At 37.8% G+C, this 26,509-nt stretch overlaps 1 long non-coding RNA gene across 1 annotated transcript; it reads right to left on the bottom strand.

The window, feature by feature from the left end:
- Positions 1–293: 293 nt before the first annotated feature.
- LOC113426820 (uncharacterized) lies at positions 294–26,233 on the bottom strand. The gene is made up of 2 exons (XR_003372741.2): positions 25,974–26,233; positions 294–3,027 (listed from the first exon to the last, which is right to left on the bottom strand). It is a non-coding gene; the product is annotated as an uncharacterized LOC113426820 (long non-coding RNA).
- Positions 26,234–26,509: the final 276 nt, after the last annotated feature.

Raw genomic sequence — 26,509 nt, forward strand, 5'->3', positions numbered from 1 at the left:
GCTTTTGCACAATGTTGGAATCAGCCTCATGTTCCATCAGAGGAGATGATCATTCAAAAAATTTCAAGTTGTGCAGAACTGGACAAATTAACTTTGGCATTAAAAAATAAAGACACTTCAATATACTACAACAGCTGAAACCACTGGTACAAATGGATAGACCAAAGATAGACTTCACACTAAAAGGCAAAAGAGGATAGGATAAATTCATAGTAGTGATACACAGATATATGTAAAGATTAGGTGTGTGTATATGGCATAAAATAAGGATAAAAAAGAGGTCTTACAAACTGTTGAAGATGAGAATGTTTTTAATTGTTTTCTATTTTTTTTCTTTCTATTTTCTTCTCCCTTTCTTCTTTTTCTGTCTTTCATTTATGTATGTGTTGTTGGTTTGTTTTAATTGTAAAATCAATAAAATTTATTTTAAAAAAGTGCTGGATAGTGAGTGGTTAATGAGCATGTTTTGCTTCTTCCTCTTGGCAGTGCTTAAATTGGACATTTATCAGGTACCAACAAAAAATTGCAAAGTTTTTGTTTTTGTGGGGCAAAGAAGCTCTGAAGCTTTTGTAAATATATGGCTTTGAATAACCTTTGAATATTACCTTGGCACTTGATTGCAGAGTCTGTGGGTGATTTCTTGTTATGCCAGTGCTTTTATCTCTTAAAATGATCTCTTTTCACACCAATGGATTACAATGAAAGGGGTGAATATATAGGGTACATTTCAAATGAGTCCAATTCTCCAGAACTGCTAGAAAATAGTCATGAGAACTATATCAAGTAATGTTATGGTCTATCTCCTGAGACAGCTGTAGTACAGTAATTGTTATTATCTAATCAAAGCAAAAATTTCCTTCCTATTTATGGTAGCAAATAATTACTAATGGCAAAGACTTTATAATGACTATTGAACAACTGGTGGTAATCTCTTTCTCTTACATTGTATCGGAGTTTGGGGAACCGAATAATAAGTGCACATATAAATAACATCGTATCATCAGACCATTAACAAGGCAGCTTTTGCCTAATTTTTTCCCCAAAGTTTGAATCTAAAACAAAGTTTCAATCTAGGGTAAAAACACCCCGATTATAGTCAAATAAAAATTGCTTGTTGTAAGAATTTCCTTAGAACTCTCTGGTAAATTAGTCTCATAGATTTCCACACTAGGTATTGATTTTATAAATTATATGGAAACAAGACCTGAGTATTTCTTTACTTTACTCTTCCTCTGCTAGTGCAGGGTAATGAATATGATCTCCACCCCACATTCAAATTATTCTTGCAGTGATGCTATCAACTCGATCAGGGGTCCCCAAACTTGGCTGGCTGGAGAATTCTGGGAGTTGAAGTCCACAAGCCTTCAAGTTGCCAAATTTGAGGACCTTTGAACAAGATGAATCTGAAAGATAGTGACTGGCTTAAAGTCAGTCAGCAGGTTTTGTGTCTTCCTGGTCTTAGTCCAATGGATTTAATCCCCACACATATTAAGCAAGACACTTTTTACTATTTACTTTCAGAATGCCAACTACTCAGCTAGCAGGCTGTCTTTCAGAACACAAGAAGCTGTAAGCACTTAACAGGGACCAAATCACACCTCCCACCTCCCCATCCCTCCCACTGCCCAGTTTTCTATTTCTATTTGCTTTTGAAGTTGACACTCAATGTAGCATGGCTTCTAGAGACGGCTAAGCATCCCTTTTTTATTTTCATTTTTTTCTTCGAAAACCTCTACACACACTATTGGTGTCCTTCATGTCTGTGAGTTATGGTCTCAGTTGGCAGCTGGGTTGATTCATTCCCATTCAGCATTGGTTTAACACAATATACACTGAATTCCATTAGCCAGTGTACGTGCTGAAGCTTTGCAGAAGAGGAGGGCAGGCTGATTGATCATAGATGAGAAACGTTCATCTTGCTTCATGCTTCTGACCTCTCCCCTCTGCCCACAGAGGCTAAGGCACCATAACTTCATGGCTATAACTTTTCCTGTTTTAATCAATTGAACAGTGACTGTGAGCATTCATATATTCAGATGTCAGGTAAACCAGACTATGAGCCAACTGTGGGAAATTGGTTAGATCCTGTTTCTTATTGTTCAGCTGAACAGCATCTAACCAATACCTCTTGCAATATTCTTTGCATTTTGAAGTTGATAGTGATGAGGACAAGTGCTGGCCGGCCTAATTTTTTTTCTAATGATTCGGAGAGCAAAAACTGTGGTGGTAAACAAATTCCTTCCCTCCCCTTCTGGTTAATCATTCTCTCTTGCTGACACTCAGCTATATGAGTTCATAGTAGAAATATTGACTCACTCCTGAAGTCTACAAAAAAGCATTCTGGGGTATTTATTGTCTCTGTAATTGTGGATTCCCTCTGCAGCACTTTTTGTCATCAGCTTCTGAGCAAGGAAGGCAGTTGCGAAGCAGTGGTAGAAAAGATTTTAGAGTAAGCAAGTGTTTGACATTCTCCTTTTATATGAAAATCTCAGTGCCAATTTTCCAGGACCCATAATCTTGCTCATGCAATATAAGAGTCACATCAGTTTTGTGTTCCTTAGTTGTTGCTGATAGAGGAAAGAATACCTGGGAAGGGAAGAGGAACTGAGAACAAAAGAAGATCAGCAATTAAAAAGTTTGGATCATTCCAACAATTGGAGGTGATAAAATGTGTAAAAAGCCTCAATATCTTTTTTCCCCCCATCACAGCAATATAAAAGCAATTTTATTAAAAAGAGAGAGTAAAATTGCTTTGCATGGCATAGTTCATTGAGTTGGCTTTTAATGTTTAGATTCTTTTTGCTGCCTGAAGAACCCTTTCCATTCACATTCACTTCCTTTGTCTTTGTTCATCTCTAGGAACCAGCTCTTTTTAAATCTCTTTTGAGAGAATTTTTAGCAAGCCAACTTTGGAGTTCTTTCAGTACTAAACAGTTTTAACGACAATGGAGTCTGCAGAAGGCTTTGTCTTTATCTTGTAGGTCTGTCTTTTATTTCTCCTTTCTTTGTGTGGATAGTATTCCTTGTCTGGAAAAAAAAAGAGAGAGAAAAAACAATGTCTATAGAAACATTATTCTTACATGGTTAAAAAATTGTGATATTTTAGATGATTTCTGGATATCCTGCAATCAAGCATGACGTGTTCTCAGCCTTTGAGAATGAGGCACGATTGAACGGAAGAAAAAAAATTGTATTATTATGTACTGTTTATTATTCATTGTCTGGCCATTTTAACTTTTGCAGACAATTTTAAATTGCTGTCTTTGGAGCATAATAGATCATTCATTCATTCATTCATTCATTCATTCATTCATTCATTCATTCCATGAGTAGGTGAAACTGACAGAAAATGACTGGCTTGAAGTCATTCATTGAGTTTTATGACTGACAATGGACTGAATTTGGGCCTGGTCCAATAACTAATAAGTGCATCATAGAATACTTAAAGGATCCTGCTTATAGCCCAGTTGAGAACTTCAGGACTTAGCTTATTCTGGGGCCTTAAAGAAGAGTAAAAATTATTTACTTTCCATTCCTCCTACTCTTGCTACAGGAACTTGGGAGAAAAAAAATCTGACATTTCAGTGTATCTACTTGAACAATATTGATTTCTTGTATTTAAAATTACTTCAAAGTAGGTTATTCATGACAAAATAATCACAAGAGATAATAATGTGTTCATATGTACTGATCAGAGGTGGTATTCAGCCAGTTCTGACAGGTTCTGGAGAACCAGTAGTGGAAATTTTGAGTAATTCGGAGAACCGGCAAATACCACCTCTGACTGGCCCTGCCCCCATCTATTCTCTGCCTCCTGAGACCCATCTGATTGGCTGGGTCTTCTTTTGTTGCCCTGCATAGGAGAACGGAGCTGGAAAGCAGGTTAGTGGGGTGGGGAGGGAATGGGGATTTTGCAGTATATCCTTCTCCCAGGAATGGGGAGGGAATGGAGATTTTGCACTATCCATCCCCTGCCATGCCCACCAAACCACACCCACTAATCCACACCACGCCCACCAAGCCACGCCCACAGCACCAGTAGTAAAAAATTTGAATACCACCACTGGTACTGGTACTTCTGTAACTGGGGAAATCAAGCTAAATGTGGATAAGTCAACATTATCTTTCATGGTCTCGATGAACCAACACAAAAGTTTCCTTTTACTCAAACCTGACATTTTGTTTAATTTCAAGTTTATTTTCCAGTGGTGGGCATCTTAAATTTACCTTCTGCTAATCTCCCAGCCCTAAGTAGTGCCAATTTCAAATTCAATGGCTGATCATTAAATAATAGCAACAAAATCTTCAAATTCAATTGTGAAATCAACTGAAGAGTCATGTTAAGTTTCACTTTGACTTAATTCATCTATAAAAGTTAAAGCGAGTAAGAAAAAGCATACAATCAGGGCTTTTCAAATTCCTTCAAAGCTCTTTAGCAACATAAATCATACAAGATGCTTATATATCTTTTCCCCTATGTTGCACAGTAATTAGTGTATTCTTTTCTCTGTGTGTATTTTCATTTTTTTCTTATGTGGCAGCATTGCAGCTTAGAATGGCAGTATTCTGAGTAGTTGTTAAACTGACTCTCCCATAAGGATTTGTTGAGGAATGGTTTAATGTAATGCAATCTTTTTCTCTGCAGTTCGTGGCCTGACCTGATCAGTTTTCAATCTTTCTTTTGCTAGCTTCTCCCTCCATATCTCATTCTGCTCAAATCTCAGAAAAGGTAGCTTGTTGATGGACAAATAGATGAGTAGGACTGAGCAACTTAATGTGTTTTTTAAAAATCTTTCTATGCGATTCAAAAGATGAAAGCACACAGAGAAAACCACACACACACAGATGCACACAGAGCAAAAAATAGGTTCCATAGTCCCTTATTTTGTTGTAATCTTATTAATAACCTATGTGGTCCTTGTCATACAAAGATTAATTAAGAAAATGGTGCTCCCTGATCACTGAAGTATTTCCCAGCTTTTTCTATACTGTATACTGTGCAATTCTAGGAGTTAATGCCACTGAATTCAATAATTCTTACTTCTAAAAGAATTATTTATTGGCCAAGTATAATTAGAATTTGTCCCCCGTGCATAAGCTCTCAGTGTACATACAAAAATAGTGATAGATCATGATCATAGTCATTGTGAAAATACATTCATCATAAAACATTAGATATAACACTTAGTAATAGTCATGGATACTAGATAAGCAATCAGCATAAATCATACTAAGGATACTAAGGTAGCACTATAAATCGTAAGATGCAAGCAACTAAGTTATAGTCATAAGCAGATAAGGAGAAATAGGGAATATGAGAATAATGATGGTAATACTGCCTTTCTAGATAGTTTGACAGTGTTGTGGGAATTAGTTGTTTAGCAGAATGATGCCATGCGGGGAAAAACTGTCCTTGTGTCTAGTTGTTCTGACATGCAGTGTCCTATAGCATTGTTTTGAGGGTAGAAGTTGAAACAGTTTATGTCCCAGATGCAAGGGTTCTGTAGATATTTTCACAGCCCTCTTTTTGTATACAGTTCCTCAGTGGAAGGTAGATTGGTAGCAATTGTTTTTTTTTTTTTTTCTGCGGTCCTAATTACTCTCTGAAGTCTGTGTCTGTCTTGTTGGGTTGCAGAACCAAACCAGACCATTATAAAGGTGTAGATGACAGACTCAATAATTCCTCTGTAGAACTGTATTAGCAGCTCCTTGGGCAGTTTGAGCTTTCTGAGTTGGTGCAGGAAGAACATTCTTTGTTGTGCTTTAAGAAAATGCCTAATCTCAAACTGACTAATTCTTTCCAATTGAAAAGATAAACAATGTTTCCTGAAAATTGTGGGAGTTGAAATCCAACACCTCGAGGAGATATTACACTGGGGATATGCACAGAAAAAGCGACAGTGAACATAATTCACAGCTTCTTGTTTGTGCTGCAAAAAAAAAAACAACCCTACAGATTTAATTGATTTCACGTCTTCATATTAAATATAAAGTGGGCTGCATTTTGACTTCACAAACATATCTTCCTCCCTAGCTTCAAACGAAAAAGAGAAGTTTTTTTTAATGCTGTGTTGCTAAAACATTAATCTGATTAACACAATGGGTGGTTGAATGAATGAATGAAGTGCTGAAGTCAGCAATAAAAATGTGGAACATATGTCAAGAAAAAGCTGGACACATTTATGGGATAACTAAGATAAATCTAAGTCTAATGACATAATGTGAGTTACTGAAGGCAAGCCTTCATCTGCCAGGTGGTTGCCATTACTGAACAGGTCTGGACCCCAAATATTATTTTTCAATGAATTGGAAAATTCAGAATATTTCACATTGTTTTAATAAAGTGTTTGCCATTTACCACTCAAACTTGTTTTCAACAGTGATGATCTCATTCCAAGGTAATAGCCCATTGTATTGCAAATATCAGATCTGCCACAATGAACTATGTTGCACTGTTATGGTATGTTGCATTTGATTGTTAGCAGCAACCATGACTGTGGAGTCTCATCTTTATGAGTTGAATTTGCACAATGTCTCACATGTAAAATGTATTGCTAATTACAATGCTGGATCGCAGTGGCTCAGGGGCTAAGATGCTGAGCTTGTCGATCAAAAAGGTTGGCAGTTTGACGGTTCGAATCCCTAGTACCACGTAACGGAGTGAGCGCCCGTTACTTGTCCCAGCTTCTGCCAACCTAGCAGTTCGAAAGCATGTAAAAATGCAAGTAGAAAAATAGGGGCCACTTTGGTGGGAAGGTAACAGTGTTCCGTGAGTCTTCAATGTTTAGTCATGCCGTCTACATGACCATGGAAACATCTTCGGACAGCGCTGGCTCTTTGGCTTTGTAATGGAGATGAGCATCGCCCTAGAGCTGGAAACAATGAGCATGCATGTGCGAGGGGAACCTTTACTTTTACCTAATTACAATGCTATCAGTTTTTAATTGATTATGTGCCAACAAGTGAATGGTGTCTCTTAGCAATCACAAAGATTTTTTTTATGACCAGTTCTCAAGCCAATCCTTCAAGCCCTTCAGTTGAATACCCTTTGCTGTTCTAACTGAATTCATGCATCACCGCTGTTTGTCTTCTTTTTTTCTTCCTTCCATGTTTCATAGTGTTAGAGAGCTAGATCTTTGCATTGTGTGCTTAAAATGGTAATTTGAAGTTGGTTATTTGTACTGCAAGTAAAAACTATGGCTTGATTTGTTCAATGATCCATTTGTTGGGGAGAGAGTGGTTGTCTGTCTGTGGTATTCATAGGAGTTTTCTCCCCACCAAAAAATTCAAAAACATCAATATTGCTTCTATTCTACTTCTTTAAAGTCCAACTTTTACTACGACAGATCGTCATACGGAAAACCATTGCCTGAACAACTTGGATCTTTGTAGATATAGACATGCCCCAGCAACTTAATATCTTTTTCAAGGCCTTCACTGCTGCTCCACCAAGTTCTATTCTGCTGTGTGTTTCTTGACTTTTTCTTAATATTAGTAGTTGATGCTAAAAGGCAGAAGCTGTCCATCATTTCAATATTTAATTGTCAATTTTAAGGTTGGTTGCTGTACCAATATTTTTTTACTCTAAGAAGACTAATTTAATTTTGGTCCCGTTTTCACTCTGTTTGTTAATTTTAATTATTTAAGCTTACAGATCATTTGCATTTTCAACTATTAGACATTTGCATTTTCAACTATTAGAGCAGTGAATAGAATAGAACTGGAACCCCTCTATAATTTCCGATAGGTGGTTGTCCAGTCTTTTCTTGAAAACCTACCTCCAGTGGTGAAGTACCTGCAACCTCTGAAGGCAAGCTGTTCCACTGGTTAATTGTTCTCACTATTAGATAGTTTCTCCTCAATTCCAGGTTGTTTCCCTCCTTGATTAGTTTCCATCCGTTGTTTCTTGTCTTGTCCTCTGGTGCTTTGGAAAATAAATTCACTCTCTTTTCTTTGTAGTAGCCCCTCAAATACTGGAATGCTGCTATCATGTCTTCTCTCTTCTCTCTCTCTCTCTTTTTTGACGTCAACATAGCATGGGTTACTGATGTTCCTCCTCCAGTTTTAAAACCATGCTCTTCTTCCAATCCATCTTTTCTCAAAATGTTCAACACAGATTGAATAAACAAGGGGAATGTATACCAGCTTGCCTCACCTGTTTGCCAGCCTGCAGTCAATGTGTTTCACTGTGATCTGTCTTTAGTGTGATTTCCTGATCTTTGAATGTGGACAATGAGATACCCTGGGATTCCCATTTTTCTTAAGCCGGCTTTATAACTTGTCATAATTGACACTGTCAAAGGATTTTCATATTGATGCCTTTTAAGATTTTCTTGATAAGCTTTATGTTTTCCATGTTTGTTCCCAACATGTCTTTGCCAATGCTGTTGTATTACTGCTTTTTATCCTTGTTAATCTAACAGCTCTCTTAAGTTCTTTGTTAAGTTCTTTCCTCTCTTTCTTTCCTTTGGCTTGCCTTCTTTTTCTGACAACTTTCGCTATTTGTCCTAGTATCCATTGTCCTTTCTTCTGTTTCTTGTTTTTTACAATATATTTTCACTTTCTACTTAACAACTTTTTATTTCATTCCACATCCCCTTTTCTCTATTTAAGAATTCAATACTTCTCAGCAATTCTTGTTGTTTTCTTGAAAATGATGGGTAAATGGTAAATATCATATTGTAGAAATTGGTTAGCTTTATTTTCCCACTTTGGCTTAATTTTGAAGGTACATGGTGGGTTTGTGACCATTCTTTTGCAATTGTAACTGAGCTTTTGCATCTTATTATACCAATAATAGAGCCAATTATAGTCATAATTCTGGTTGTTTGAAGACTCCCTGGGTATTAGAGAACCTGATAGGACAATTGTACTTACCGGACTTTGACAGCATTTTTTCCCCCATTCCATTATTATGCATTTGGATCATTGCAATCTGCTATTCATGGCGCTGCCTCTGAAGACTACTTGGAAACTTCAATTGGTCCACAATGCAGCAGCTTGATGATTAGCTAGGAATATATCTGATCTGGGCCTTATGCTGGTTTCCTATTTGTTTCCAGATGCAACTCAATGTGTTGATCATCAATTATTAAGTCCTGGGTGGTTTGGCATCAAGGTATCATCAAGATTTCTTCTTTCAACTGAAATCAACCCATTTAATTTGTATGCCCCATGAGAAACTTATGGTGATTTTCCATTCCTACAAGGTTTTTCAATATTACCACCTACACTGTGGGGAAGCTTTTATCTAGAAGTTATATTGGCTCCAGCTGTAGTAATGTTTAGAATGGAATGTTCCTACTACAGCAATATTTTAAAGTCAGAATTAGAGTGTATACTTTTAGAATGCCAGGACAATAAGTGAAGTGCAAAGATGATCAGTGATGGTAAAAACTTCATTGGTAGCAATTGAATTTTAAAGATGCATTTAAGTTATGTTGAATGCTGTCTTTGTATCTAAGGTATCATTTCTTCTATTTTCTTTCTTGAGAATTGTATGGCATGTGAAGCAAGCAAAATGAAAAAAAAATGTGGATATTTGCTATTCAAAGCAATCAACAAAACTCCTCACAAAAGAAACAAAAAAGATTCTTCAATGGCATTAAATCAGCATAACCTAGGAATTATTTATTTCCTGACTTCATTGTTGAATCCTGACAGTGAGCTAATATGCATTGAACAAGAATAATTAGATAATGCTCATACCATTCTTTAAGTCTTCAAAAAAAGAAAAGAAAAAAGGAATGGAAAGGATGCTTCTATATATGTACTTTAGTCATGTATGATTTCCTTGTGTTGAATAGGAAGATCTTAATGATAGCATCCTCATTCACATCAACGAATTTACAATCTTCTGGATAATATGAAATCCTAACTGCACAGAGCTTCTAGTTGATAGAGGTCTCACCTTGGTCTCACTAGCAACAGGGGTAAGCCGAAAATGGTAAAAACATGTCACTATTTCCTTTTCCTTAATTACTGAAGAGGGCTTTAGTTTGGCATATGTGACGACAATTTTGAAAATATTTTGACAGCAACTTGACTTATGCTATAATAAAGGTCTGCCACATTTCTTCTGTAATGCAAAAGTAAAATGGAATCCACAAACCCATGCTATTTCAACCCAAGCAATCTGTTTTCAGATATACTCCTTCTATATATGATACTATCTTAGAGAAATAATTATAACAACACAGTAAATATACTAAAATGCCTTGGAATTACAATGGGAAGAGGGAATGGCCTTGAGGGACAGGAGGAAGTGCCACTACCAAGGTAATGGTCAGATAAAAGAGGATTGAATCCAAGGCAGGGATATAACCAATGAAAATTTGTCAGACAAACCTTCTCTAATTCTCACAAAGATATAGGGAGGGGAGATGCACTTTCAGACTTGCAAGTTTGTTTTACTCTCTCTTTACAATAAAAGTAGTACTGGCATACAATACTTTGATTTCCTAATCTGTTCCACCTTGAACGGTTGGCAAGAAGTGGAAGGAACAAAACAATGGATGATGCCAACCTTATCTAGTGAAGCAAGTGAGTATGTCTACCGGTCTCTTCTCTCATGTCAGTCATGGAATCCCAAACTTGTGACACTGCGGAAAAATTTTCAGAGATTATCAGATAACACATATAAATGAATGTGTTATTCTTAGATATATCTCTTTATGTCTAGAAACCAATGTAGCTTTCTTTCATGGACTACATACTAAAATGGAGTTTGGATTATTGGGCTTTTAGAAAACAGTACACAACATCCTTTTCTTGCATTGGGGATAGAGCAAGTTGTTTACATATTGTTGTTTAAATAATATTCTTAATTAAAGTATATCAAAAAGTTGGCCCAGGAGTCATAAGTGGAGGTAATACTAACATTACCTTCTTCACCTCATTACATTGACCTGTCCCATGTAGTCAGGCAGAGGAGATCAGGTAGACCCTGTCAGTTAAGGTATTTTGACTGTTGGGGCCTAAGAAGAGTGATTTCTTTGTTGTTGGCCCCGCCATTTGCAACATTTTCCTCCCTGAAGTGAGCCGGACCTGTTGTTCTGTCCTAGGCTTCCCCAAAAAGCACTAAGCAGACTCTTTGTCCCGACCAAACACCTTTTATTAAACGGATATGAATTTCTTGCATTCACATTCAGCCAATGGCCTGGCAAACAGTCTTTCAAGGGCATAATTAGGAGCTCAAACCTTATCTATCTTGGAAAGCTGCCCAATATTTCCAAACGCAGTGCTGACAAGGAAGGGCTTAGCACAGAGTCTCTAGGATGCACAGACAACTCTTCACAATGATGGAACGAATGAACGAATTGTTTCCTGCAAAAGCCCCCTCCCCTTTGGTCCTCTTTGAATCCTTATGGGAGGGGTCATCGATCATCTACCTGTGGCCTTATGCCCATGTCGACCCTGAGTTTGTAATTGTTCTTTCCTTTAGGCAACTCTGCCCATGCGCAGGCTGGGAACCAGTTCCAGCTGCTCCCCCGCTACACTGCTGTCCAAGCCCGAAGGCAGCTGATGAGTGTCAGCCTGCCCTGGCTCCATCCTTGCCTCTGGTGCAGATCCCTCATCCGAGTCTTCCCCAGCCTCCAGGACTGGCCCAGGTTCCTCCCCAACCTCCTCGCTACTGTCAGACTCTTCTGCCAGCTCCGCCAGCCACCAGCGGGCCACACGTGTCACTCACTTGGCCTTTCAGAAATGCTTGAAGACTTGGCTCTACCAACTCACTTGGGGCCCTCTAGAGGGACAGGAGGCCATTGAGTTAAATCCCTCCTCTGAATCTCCTGCCCTGCCTTTTTAATTATAAATTTTAATTATTTGATTCCAGCCTATTGGTACACTGCCCAGATATATAGCTCTATGAGAGAGATGTGCAATCTCTAAATGCGAAAGTAAATAAATAGAAATAAATAAACAAACAAATGAACAAATAAACAGTGATCCCTCAAGTTTCCTAAGACAAAAGTTTAGACTTTTTCCATTTCAATCTCAAGGGGTCTACAAGATTCATTTTAAGCACATCTTCAAATTCCTGAATTCCTCTCCCAAAATAAGCCCTGCCACATGCAATTTGAATTTGGTCCTAACTTCACTAGTTGACCTAAAATGGCCTAAGTGTGCCCCTCCTATCAGCTATGATTCATGTTTGAAATTCCAGGCTTTAATCTCAATAATTCTGAATTGTTAAGAACCATATTACACGGGAAGATAAAAATGAAATTATGGCCATAATAAAATTAGATGCACAACAGCATGATATAGTACCTTGTGGTGGCTGTTTATTAGGTTTCTCTAGCATTTGTGTCACTCGTGTATATTTTGAAATTAGCCCTCCTGAGGTAAATGCATAAATATTAAACACCTGCATAAAACTAGGTCATTCAGAATGCTAGTAGAAGGATGGGAAAGGTAGATTTAGGAAAGCAAAGGACTTAGTCTTTTACTGAAGATATTTTTTCATGTTGCCTCATGTACTCTCTGAATTGGCAGGGTTAGTTAGTTGGCAAATATATTTAATAAACGTTTTGTGCAGTTTGTTTGAAACTGATAATTTTGGAAACAAGTTTGGTGATGTTCTGTAATATCTAAAATAATAGTTAGGACTGCAGAAAAATCAATTGCAACCAGCTTGCCTTCCATTGAGAACCTATATATAGGTAGTCCTCGACTTACAGCAGTTCATTTAGTGACCATTCAAAATGATAACAGCATTGAAAAAAGGGACTTATGACTGTTTTTCACACTTACAACCGTTGCGGCATCCCCACAGTCACGTGATCAAAATTCAGATGCTTCGCAACTCACTCATAGTTATGATGGTGGCAGTGATGGTCATGTGATCAGCTTTTGGGACCTTCCAATGGGGAAGCCAGATTCACTTAACAACCATGTTATTAACTTAAGAAATGCAATGATTCACTTAACAACCATGGCAAGAAAAGTTGTAAAAATGGGGCAAACTCACTTAACAAATGTCTTGCTTAGCAATGTAGATTTTGGTCTCAATTGTGGTCATAACTTGAGGACTACCCATACTGCACGAACCAGAAAGAGGATGAGAAAATATCTATGGATCCCTCCCATTCTGGACATAAACTGTTTAAACTTCTTCCTTCACGATGCTGCTATAGAGCAATACATGCCAAAACAACTAGACACAAAGACTGTTTGTTTCCCCAGGCCATCATTCTGCTATACACTAACTCTCACAGCGCTATCTTATGCCTAAAGATATTTAATAATGTAGTAGGGTGTATTGCAAGCATTCCTGCCATCTTCTCATCTTTCCTATCTTCTCACCTCCTCATCTTTCTCACATGTTCTCTTTCCTACTACCTTCTCCTATTGGTTTATTATGATTTATCAGTTGTTGTTTGTATCTTATGATTTATGATTGTATCTTATGATCTATGACCTATGACTTACTGTATCACTTTGTTGTTGTTTTTATGTACAATGAGAACTTATGAACAGGAGAAAAATTCCTTGTGTGTACAATCACACTAGCCCAATAAAGAACTCTGTTCTGTTCTGTTCTGTTTTTCTCTTCTCTACTCTACTCTACTCTACTCTACTCTACCCTACACTACCCTATCCTACCCTACCCTACTCTACTCTACTCTACTCTACTCTACTCTACTCTACTCTACTCTGTTGCATCCATATCAATAAGGATCCCCACAACTTATATCATTTGATTGGCTCTATGTGGATGCACCCAACTCCCTAAAGTTGATCTGTTTTTTTGTTTGCACATCATGTTTGTGAGCTAGAAAGTGAGTTTGTAGAAAGTTCCCCCTCCCCAGTTCTTCCTTCCAAGGCTCTTTAACCACCAGCTCTCTGATATAATCTTCCTTATCCATAAAATTTGCCGAGAAACTTTGTTTTTTTATTTATATTCTTCTTTATGTAAACATATATAGAATTCTAGTCCATTTCATACTTTGGCCAACTTTCTTCATATGAAAAAGGGATTACCTTCAAATACATGGTATGAAATGATGACAATAGCAATGTGGAGGGAAAACACTCTTCTAAGTTTGTCTAGGCAGGCAGAAAACACAAATTTAACGTTATGTTTAAGGAACTGGGCTAGAAACCAAGAGATTGTAAACTCTGGAAATGAAGTCAGCTGGGTGACCTTGGCCCAATCACTCGCTCTCAGCATCAGGAATAAGGCAATGGAAAATTACTTCCAAACATTTTGCCAAAAAAACTGCAGGGACTTTTCCAGGCATTTGCCAAGTCAACAATGACTCAAAAACATAAAATAAATTGGTTATAAACAATGACGTAAGACAGTTTTTTGATAACACAAAGTTATCCAGAGCTAGAAATTGAAATGGAAAGATTATGGAATAAACTGGTTTTGGTGATCCTAGGGGTTATTGGCACACTAGGTGTCATACCCAAAATATCTCGTATGGCTCTTAGAAAATCTGTGCACTGAATAAAATTTCCATATGCCAATTACAAAAGACTACACCACACATGTACTACACCAGTACATTACAACGTTCTAGGTTCTTGGGAAGAACTTGATGCATATTAAGGGCAACACAATAGCTGGCACCTGTGATTTCACACTGTTGTTATACCATCTTGGGAAGAAGGACTTGATTGGCAGACAAAAATGCCAAACCCAGTCTAAGCATTTGGGAGACACTGTGACCAATCATAATAATACCAACACAGCTGACAGCAAATGCCACCTCTGCAAACAGACAGCAAATGAAGAACTGAAGAAACAGCGGACCGATTAGCTGCTGCAAGAAGATCAACAGGATGACAAAGTAGCAGCAAAGGTGAATTGGAGTATATTCAGGAAATTCCTTTTCCCTGCAAGCAAGAACTGGTGGGACCACAAATCAACAAAGTATACGAGAAAATGAAAAATGTAAACATAACACCCCAAGTTAAACAGTTGTTGATAAGAAAGATAAAAAACGTCTGGATAGTGGACATGGCAGTAACTGGACATACAGCAGAATAGAAGAGAAAGAATAGAAGAAAATCACAAAATGCAAAGATCTGTAATTAGAAGTAGAACAACTATGACAAAAGAAACTAAAGATGGTACTAGTAGTATATGGATTGGGTGTAATCCCAAAACATCTTGAGCACCATTTGAACATCATTGGCATTAATAAAATCACCATCCATCTCAGAGGTGGTATTCAGCAGGTTCTGACCAGTTCTGGAGAACTGATAGCAGAAATTTTGAGCAGTTCGGAGAACCGGCAAATACCACCTCTGACTGGTCCCATCCCCATCTATTCTCTGCCTCCCAAGTCCCAGCTGATTGGCTGGGTCTTCTTTTGTTGCCCTGCACAGGAGAACGGAGCTGGAAAGCAGGTTAGTGGGGTGGGGAGGGAAAGAGATTTTGCAGTATCCTTCCACTGCCATGCCCACCAAGCCACGCCCACAGAATCGGTAGTAAAAAATTTTTTGAATCCCATCACTGATCCATCTATTGCAGAAGACAGTTTTAATTGAAACAGCTTGCATTCTGCAATGATACCTTTAGCACTATCAAACAACATCTGCCAACTAAGGTTCTTGGAAAAGACTTGATGGGTGAATAAAAATGCCAAATCTATCCTAACAATCTGGCTGACAATGCAAATGAACCAATCATATATGCTTGTAGAAAGATTTTCTTTCCCGATACATGCATTGACTCTGCCTATTTTTCTTCAATTCTTTTATATTACTATTAATAAATGTTAATACTTGAAATAAAAAAGCCTAAATCACTTTACCCTATTATATGCTAGGGAGTATTCCTCTGTTTCCAAGGAGACATACCAAAGAGTTGTTTATTTATTTACTGGTATTATTTATAATTTTCTAATGTTGCTCGCTTCCAGGGATTGGTTTACTATATTATATATAATAGTTAGGATATAAGAATTATCTCTTTCTTGGATTTTTTAAATATGTCTCTGTTTTTTTACTTAAGTACAAAATGAATGACATGATCAGCCCTAAACATTTAGCTGCCTGGTGCTTAGATGGATATTTGGCTAATTTAGAATATACAACAAGGCTACATGACATTTGCTGCATTAAAAACAAAAACACAAACCTGATATTTTGAGAGTTCTAAGGATAAATTGAACGATTTAGACCTTGCAAAGTCTTAAGGCACACACATGAATCCTTTAAAAATATGATTATTCACACTGGAAAAATGACTCCAAACTTTTTAATCCTTAGAATTTCAATGATGTGTTCTGGTTATTAGCCACATCTTTTGAAGGAAGAAGCAGAAAAAAATCACCCCACCCTACTTTGTCCTATAATATTTGCTGCCTGGTATTGTGCCTTTAATGTTGATCATTGTCACCTGAATATTACAACTGTGATGTGGGAAAAGAGATGTGCTATCTCTCTGGACAACAGTGTTTTGTGTATTTTCACTGATATTATTCTGGCATTTTGTCTCAAGAAACTAAACTAAAAAACACACTGAACAGTTAACGTAAAGGCTTTAGTGACAGGTAGAAATAAGAATATATCTTAAGGGATTACAAAAGGCCACTAAACTTAGAACCGTTCTGAGGCATCTCGACATTCATGTCCTTGAAGTTTTCTTTCATTCCACCAGTATAGCAAGTGTAGAATGCACCCAGCCCTCTCCTAAAAGAATGAAATATTTTGAAAAAAATATTGAAAAGAATATTATATTTCCCTGGATGAGAAATGGAGAAACATGCTCTTGGAAAGCAGCCCTAATCCTAACCCTAACCCTAACCCTAACCTTTTCTTAATAGCCCACAGCAGATGTCAGCACTTTAGAGATAAGCAAATACCCTCACCCAAGATCCAGCAAAGGTAGGATTAGCTCTCAACAACAATAGGAATTGCCCAATGTCTCTTTTGCACCAGCAGTCCAAACTTCAATCAAATGTAACTCAGTCAAAACTTAGGATTTGTACTTTGCCCATAGATCCTTAGAATTTCAATGACCCCTATATGGCCCCGTGGGAGTCTGACAACAGCCAATAGAATACATGTTCTTGCACAGGATCAAGAAGCTCAAGTGTAAAGCCCAAGAGAAGGTATAAAAAACCCCCACTCTCAACTCCATGTGGTCATCTGCCCAGAACTATCCATGTGGTTCTGCTTCATCAATAAATGGACGCTCTTTCCAACCAGCCTCTAGCCTCCATTTTGTCTCCAGTGTCTTTCTCCTAGCTTGGAACTGAACCAGATGGATATAACCATTACAACATCCCTCAACATCATAGTAGCATCCCTGGACGCCGTAAAAGAAAGAATATCCAACCTTGAAAAAAAGGACGCAAAAACCTGAACATCCAATAGCTACAAACCACATCTCTACCAATCAACCACAATCCAATCCACAACCCAATCCACAAATAAACACAACCCAGACAAATATTGATATCCCAATTCTCATCAGAGAAGCCGTTGAGCGTGAACGGAAACGCCCAAACGCCATCTTATTTGGTCTAGAAGACATCAATGTCAATGATGACATCACAACTGTCCGAAACATCATCAGAAATTATCAAGCATCAACCATCTCCGCTGATGAAATACTTGACATTTCCCGCATTGACCGAGAGCTCAAAAATAGAGATGGCTCTGTGGCCCACGCTTGTGCAGGGTCATTTGCAAAAATGAATCAAGCAAACGTAAATTCATTTATACTATAAACTCACTCGCCAAAACCAACACCATCCATAAGAACCTCCGTTGCCGCCCTGACCTAACCATACAGCAACGTGCCCGCTCCCGTGCACTCCGCATCGAACTCAAAAACCGTCTAGATAATGGAGAGAAGGACCTGTACATTGACTACCATGCTGACTGTATCAAAAGTAAACCATTCAACCCAATACTCAGCTTTTACCCTCAACCACAACCCTACCTCAACCCATCCACCATCACCCAAGACTAGGCACGCACGCCCCAACTACCTCAATTCCAACTTCTGCCGGCCTTAAATGCAAACTACTCAATGCAAGAAGCCTCGTGAATAAAATACCTGAATTTCTCTTCCTCCTAAATATGGCTAACTTCGACATTATATTTGTCTGTGAAACATGGCTCAATGCATCTCTCCCGACTCCATTACCACAGTAAGAGACTATCATGTTTACAGATCAGATCGTGAAAATCGTCGAGGAGGTGGAGTTGCTATATTCTATAAAAATCCTTACATCTAAAAATATCCAAGTTACCCAGGAGTTTGCCCTTCCTGAAACCATCATCTGTGAACTATCCTCAAATATCACAATTCGATTCTTACTATGTTACAGAGCACCTGATTATGACATCGAACATGTAAACAAGCTAAATACATTACTAACATGGGCTGCATCCTGCCCATACCCTTTTATCCTTCTTGGTGATTTCAATCTACCTCATATTAACTGGACCCTAAATGATTGTACAACTGAAATCATACACACAACCTTCTACAATGCTATTACAAATCTGGGACTGGAACAACTAGTAACCAACAACACTAGACTAAACAACTGCCTCGATCTCATCTTCTGCAACAGTTTGAACCTAATCTACGGAATACAATCTAAAGAACCCTTTTCCAGTAGTGACCACAATATGATCGACTTTTGTCTCAACATACATCCACACAAAAATCACCACAATGATGTAATCCCCTATTGTAACTTCAAAAAGGCAACTATGATCTTATAGACAGCGATCTCTCATCCCTTGATTGGCAATCTCTATTCACTGGATGCAATACTGTTGAAGACCATTATAACATATTTTTACTTGAAGTCAAAAGAGTCATCAAACTATATGTACCAACAACAACTCCCAAAACAAAACAAAAAAGCAGATTACCCATATCAATAAGGAAACTTCAATCCAAAAGAGATCACTCTGGCGGAAAAACAAATCTGGTCCGTTGCCAATTTCAAAAACCGATACAAAAATCTATGCCACCAGATAAAGACCGAATGCACCAATTATCACATTAAACAAGAGGAAAACCTTCTAAGCACCAATTCCACCCGCGCTTTTTACAATTTTGTAAACAACAAACTAAAAGACTCAAGGTCCATCCCTCCCTTGATAGGACCTGATGGTAAAGACTCAACTGAGCGACACCATTAAAGCCAACATCTTTAACACATTCTTCGGCTCAGTATTTGTAAACAGCAATGGATCATGCCCAATATTTCCTAGCCGTACCACAGATAACAACAATGATCTAATACATATCGATTTCACAGAAGACAATGTTGAAAAAGCAATACGCAACCTAAAACCATCTCTATCTATTGGACCGGATGGAATATGTGCCTACTTCTTAAGAAAGCTATCCTCTGCCATAGCCAAACCTCTAAGCATAATCTTTGAAAAATCTTTCAGAACCAGCTCCTTGCCCAACCTATGGTCACAAGCCACAGTCATCCCCATCTTCAAAAGGGGGACCCAAGCCTAGTTGAAAACTACAGGCCAATCTCCTTATGCTGCGTCACCTGTAAAGTCATGGAATCAATTATTAACCAATCCATCATCCTTCACTTAGAGACAAATAACCTACTCTCCAATAAACAATTTGGTTTCAGGAAAAAACTATCCTGTAATCTGCAACTCTTACACTGCAAAAACATATGGGCGACACAACTCGACCAGGGCAAAACAATAGACGCAATCTACATAGACTTCTGTAAAGCCTTTGATTCAGTGGTACACGACAAACTACTCTAAAAATAAAATCCTATGGTATCTCTGGACAACTGAATAACTGGATAGAAGCATTCCTGTCAAACAGACAACAAATGGTCAAAATCGGGAACGTCCTATCAAATCCAGTACCTGTCAATAGTGGTGTTCCCCAAGGCAGTGTTCTAGGACCAACTCTCTTCATACTCTACATAAGCGACCTCTGTGATCATATTAAGAGCAATTGCGTTCTCTTCGCTGATGATGTAAAGCTGTTCAATACCACAGACAATACTGCTACCTACAAAAAGATCTTGACTATGTATCCGAATGGTCAAACAAATGGCAACTTCAAATCTCAACAAATAAATGCTCTGTCTTACATATTGGCAAAAAAATCAGAAAATAAAATACAAGCTGAATAGTCAAGATCTTGTTGATGACCCAAGCTCTGTAAAGGACCTTGGAATACTCACCTCTAATGATCTAAGTGCTAGAGCACACTGCAACTACATAGCCAAAAAGGCATTAAGAGTCGTTAACCTAATCCTACGTAGCTTTTTCTCTGGTAATATCACACTACTAACCAGAGCATACAAAACATTTGCTAGACCAATACTCGAATACAGTTCATCAGTCTGGAATCCATACTACGTATCTGATATTAGCACAATTGAGAAAATCCAGAAATATTTCACAAGAAGAGTTCTCCACTCCTCTACTCGCTGTAGAATACCTTATGCCACCAGACTTGAAATTCTAGAACTAGAAAACCTTGAATTACGCCGTCTTCGGTCTGACTTAAGCATGGTATACAAAATCATACATTGCAATGTCCTACCTGTCAATGAATACTTCAGCTTCAACCATAACAACACAAGAGCACACAATAGATACAAACTCAAAGTAAACCGCACCAAACTTGATTGCAGGAAATACGACTTCAGCAATAGAGTGGTCAATGTCTGGAATACTCTACCCGACTCTGTAGTTTCTTCCCCAAACCCCAAAACTTTAACCTTAGACTGTCTACTATTGACCTCACCCCTTTCCTAAGAGGTCTGTGGGGCGTGCATAAAGCGCACCAACGTGCCTACCGTCCCTGTCCTATTGTTTCTCCTATTCTTTTATTTTTCTTATATGTAACCATTTCATGTATTCACAACTATGTATACATTTATACTTATTATCTTGTAAACAATTGGCAAATCAAATAAATAAATAAAATAAATAAATAAGAATACAGAGATTTCAACGTTAACACCATAGTGTGTTATTTTTTCCAAAATGTACAGTATAACCGAAACAAAGAAGGGACCTGAAAACAACTGCTTTCTAATCATGGCTAGTGATCTTAGAACAGGCTATAATATCTTGGCTCAAAAATCCAGGCAATTATGACATGGCAGAAGAGATTCAGGATTTTCTGTATTTCCTTGCTGCCATTTCATGTTGATCTAGATTTTGAAACCCAGATCTGGTAGCCGTGCTTTAGAATGTTCTAAATTATGTATTTCTTCTTTTCATTGTTGCAAGTTTAAAAAAAAAGGCTAATTAATTTAGATCTCAATCTGGCTAGTACCCTACAGCACACAAATACAATTCTCTGGCTGCTGGAAGATTATGCCCTACTATACAGGAAAACATAAGGAAGGCAGCGGGATAGGAAAGTGAATCATGCTTAACATGTGTATATTCTTTGTAAAACAGAAAGGTCTTAGCTGTAAATATATTTCTAATTCTGTAAATAAGTCATATTATGAATAATTCATTAAGCTGCACATTAAGACTTTCTAACTTAGGCATATATTGATACTTTGTAGCATTTTATCATAAATAATCTTCACATTATACCTAAATTAAGACTTAAGACTTAAAGCATTTTTAATCTTTGTTTTTAAAGTGTATAGCATTTTGAATTATCTTTAATTTACATAATTCAGACAAATAGTTATAAGCTGCTATTTCCCGCCTATACTTCAGCTTGTTCTATACAGAGAATACTATAATGCAAAATGCCGTAGGTAATTTCAATGCTATGCTTCAGCCTCGTGCATTGAATTGGACCTAATGAAAAGACAAGGGCAAAGTAATAGGTGTTTCAGATACACAGAACATTTGGTGATACATAGAGAAACAGTTTTTAGAAATATTGCTAAACAAAAAAAGTAAAAAACAAAAGAAAAACAAGAGCCAATTTGGTCTAGTAGTTAAGGCACAAGGCTAGAAACTGAGACCACAAGTTCTAGTCCCACCAGGTGCATGAAAGGCAGCTGGGTGACCCTGGGCCACTCACTGTCTCTCCACCAACTCACAGCACAGAATTATTGTGAGGAAAATAGGACGAGAAGGAGTATTAGATATGTTTCCCACCTTGAGTTGCTTATAAAAATAATAAAGGTTGGAGATAAACAAACAAACAATATTTTATCTCTGTTAACACACCTGCTTTTAGATCTCAGATGCTGATGGTTCTGAGGAACTACCTCAATTAGAAGTTGAAAAATTTCTCAAGAGTTGGATTTCATACTTGAAACTAGAGTATCAAGAATATAAATTTCTGTTTTGGGAAAATAATTGGAAGAATAGGTGGACAAAACTCCTGAAATCAGATCTGAGCCCTTGCGTGGCTTCACTACTCCTGACTTACTTTACTATACTTTACTTTACTGGTACTTTACTATCTGAGCTAATGGAGTCTCATAGAATCTGGGCATGTGCAGTTCATGGATTTTACCCAAGAAACCACGGTGAGAGGAGAGCTCCATCCAGTGGGAGATTTGTAGACTGTATGCTAAGTAGTGGGTTGGTTTTTTTGGGTGTGTGTGTGTGTGTAAGTGGGATGAATGGAAAATGGGGCTGTGAGTTCCTATTATATCTTGTCTGTTGACATGACTCGTATACTTCCTAATGGGAATTATTAAAGACTTTTGTAAGACCCCATTCACCATTTATTTACATTTTCATAAAAAATAGGGATTTGAGATGTTGTTGAAAACATCTTCGCTTGTAAACAGATTGATAAATTCTACTTTTTTGATACAAATAAGGGCAGTATAAATCCTAAACGGAGAAGAGAACCTTACTAGTTTATACAAACAGGTCCAGTGAATAAAATGTACGTTGCTTATAAACTTCATGATCATTGCTGATTAAATCTATTACAGAGTTGTCACATCCATTCATACTTCGTCTAAGTTCACAAAAAAACCAATGTGCTAACATCCATTTTATGGTTGAATGAAATGACTTAGTTGACGCCACACACAAAAATAATAGCTTGATTTCATAATATCCTAAACCACAAAGCAGCCAGTGCTGGTTTAGCTTATTTTTGTATTTTGTGCAACCCCCCCCGCCCAATTATTAAGTTTCTTGGTCATCCTTTTCTCTGTTTCTACATAAAAATAATAATTTCTAAGACTTTCAAGGGAAAACCGGTTTTCTAAAACAAATTTGTTTTAAAATTATGGCAGAGAACCTTGATTTCTTGTGTCAAAAACACTTCCTGAGGTAAGAGACATTAAAACATATTTCAAGCATATTTAGGATTTGGTTGAGGTATATGGAAATGTCCCTGTTCAGGTAACCAGAGGTCTATGATTTGGATTTGAATACTCTGATCCAACAAACTTGAAATTGTAGTATCTTTGAGATTCTGGATAGCTTGCTCCACATAAATATCTTATACTACCTGAGTATTTTCTTTACATTGAGTTCCTATTATGTGGGATAACAGATTTAACCTTGCCTGCAAAGTCATGATGGTTTTTTCACCCAAATTGCCACCATCACTTTTTTCCGATTACTTCTGAAGATGGGCCCTTTTGCCCACCTGAAACTCCAGAATGATTTAGAACCCAATATTGTATTGTTTTAATCCAGGGGTGGGATCCAACCAGTGTTACTACCAGTTTGGTGACTACATTTTGCTGCACGTACATGTAAAACAACCTTAAGCTGTGCAGCCCGGACAGCTGAAAAATGCTGCGCACGGGTGTGCAGCATTTGAAAAGCCACTTTTTCCTGCTTTTTCAACCTCAGCTGTGCTGGGCAAAGCAGCTGAGGTTGAAAAAGCAGGAAATAAAGAATAGGTAAGAGCCCAGACTGGCGGGTGGGTCAAACAGCAGCAAACACAGAACCGGTTCGGTATCTGCTGCTCTTCAGAGCTACTGGTTCTAGAGAGACAGGCAGAACCAGTAGCATCCCACCCCTGTTTTAATCACAAACTGTTCACTTCAGCTTTAGCTCGCCCTAAACTTAGAGGCTACAAAGAGTAAGTAGAAAGACCACACTAACATGTGTCAGCTGAGATTTTATCTTTCTGCCTTGATCAAAAGTGATTGAGGAGATCTAGTGAGACCAATAAAACAGGAGTTTAAGCCAGTAAGGGAGTTAGAAAATGTGAATTCTTGCCTCCAGTGGGATCATACCAGCTTCCAAGTGGATTACTGCTTTGGAAAACACAACATGAGACACGCAAAGGTACTTGCAGAAATCTACATTGAACAAGGTTTTAAATCATTGTAATTGCATACTTGTGTAGCGCACACCATTTGGGATTTGATTTATCTATTTAAAAAAACTTAAAGGTAGCACTCTTTGGAATGAAATTGCCTTGGCACTATTGTTGATTTTGGCAGAAGTGACTGTAATGTGTTCCTGCCAAGCTCTAGAGGCTTGAAAAATTACAAGCTATTTAAAACTCCTTCACTTTTATTATTTCCAGTTTGACATGGGTGTTTGATCTTGGTCTTCCCAAGAAAACCATAATTTTGGTCTTAGACTGATTGAGTGAAAACATTTTCCTCCTTATAGAATTCTGCTAGGGATCAGAGATTTTTCCTAAGGCCCAGCTGTGTGAGAGAAAGAATTCCTTTATCACCAGTACACAGCTGCCCTGCCAAATGCCTGTTACTGGGTTTGAAAAAGTGGAATTCTGCATACAGACAGGAGGTTATACAACTTGCCTCGTGGTGTAACTGGAATCATCTGGAACTGAACACACTCAAAACTGTAGAAATGGTGGTAGACTTTAGAAGAAACCCTCCAATACTATCACCTCTTACACTCGGGCACTCGGTGCTGAAAAGGTTAGCCATCACTGCTGTGTGTATTTTTCTATCAAACATCATAAGATGATACACTGATTATATCCAGGGGTGGGATTCTACCAGTTTGGACCAATTTATAGAACCAGTTGTTATGATTCTGTGTAGTTCAGAGAACCGGCAAATCACACCACTAGCTGGCCCCTCCCCTCCTGTCGGATTTCTTGCTTTCTAGCTAATCTAAATTGCTGTTGTACTGCTTTGCCTTCACCCAGGAGCCCCAGTCAGGGCTGGTATTCAAGGGGTTGGGGGGTGGGGGAGAAGTGACCTGAGAGCAGAGCTGAACCCTCCTTAGGATTGAAGCTTCTATTTTTCAGTGCAGACTCAGGCAGAAGATTGCAAATCAGATCTTATATCTGCTCTTTCCTGGTTACATGTACCAGAGGTGGTATTCAGCAGATTCTGACCAGTTCTGGAGAACCAGTAGCGGAAATTTTGAATAGTTCGGAGAACCAGCAAATTCCACCTCTGACTGGAGATTTTACAGTATCCTTCCCCAGCCACACACCCCAAGCCACGCCCACATAACCGGTAGTAAAAAAAAATTGAATCCCACCACTGACATGTACCCATACAATCAGGGCTACTGAAATAACTCTGAAGTGTTGTTTTAGTAGTATCAGTAGAACAGTATCAACCACTGTACCTGAAACCACAGAATAGTTTAACTTAGTTAACTATTAACTATGCCTCCTACAATATCTGCTATCTGAAAGGGTTGTTCTCCTTAATGACTGAGCAAGATCTGCCCTCCCGAATTGACCATATACAGATATGAGAGCAGTAATAGTGGGATGATTATAAAGAATTATAGTGAAGGATTGTTTGAGGCTAATTCATTGCAAGAGAAACAGGAACCACAGGCAAGTAAATTGTTTTAAAAAGCTAATTTCTATATTTTTGATTTCCATTCACATCATGCTCTTTCACTGTATCATCCTTTAAAGCAACATTTTGGTATTGTGGGCTTAACTAAAAACCAGTATTCAGCAACAAATTCAACTCACTGCAGTCTAGTGAAAAGCTAAAAACTACTCTTATATCATAGATTCCATGAAGCTGCACCAATAGCAATAAGAGGGCTAAAACAACATTCACGGTAGTACAGACCACATTAATACATGCAATGAAAAGTGCATAGTACTATATATCACCAAATGTAAAAGAATCTGCGTTATTTACCTGCATTTTTTGTGTCAGGTTCGTTGTAAATAGAAGCCAGGATAAACAAGGTGAAAATCACAAAAGCCAGCAAAATGAAAGCTACTTCAAGTTTTGTGAATGGCAGCTCCATGTATTGTCACCTAAACAAAATGCAAACACTTACTTGGTGTACATGAAGTTGAGTAGAGCAGTTTACTTAACTTTTTGTTAGAGGATATTACGTCCTGGACAAACAGGTTGAGTCAGTTATGCAGGGGAAAAAAAATACAGTTGTTAAAAAAAAAAGGATTGATGTATTCCATTCCATGAAAATTTTTGTCTCAGTTACGTAAGACATTAAAGGATTAAAATTTGCTGTATGTTTGCATTTCTGATACAGGTAGATCTCAGTTATAATGCAGTGTAGTTCATTATAAAGTATAAAGTATTCTATTTTAGAGGGGATGAAAATGTTTTGGAAGTTTCACAATTTGAATGCCTTACAAATATGTTGGATTATGATTCTCTTCTTTCATAAACAGGATGTTTTTACACTAGATAATGGTGATTGGAGA

Source organism: Notechis scutatus, chromosome 4, assembly GCF_049901735.1.
Source record: "Notechis scutatus isolate UNSWTSFEM ecotype Mainland chromosome 4, rNotScu1.2, whole genome shotgun sequence".
NCBI lineage: Eukaryota > Metazoa > Chordata > Lepidosauria > Squamata > Elapidae > Notechis > Notechis scutatus.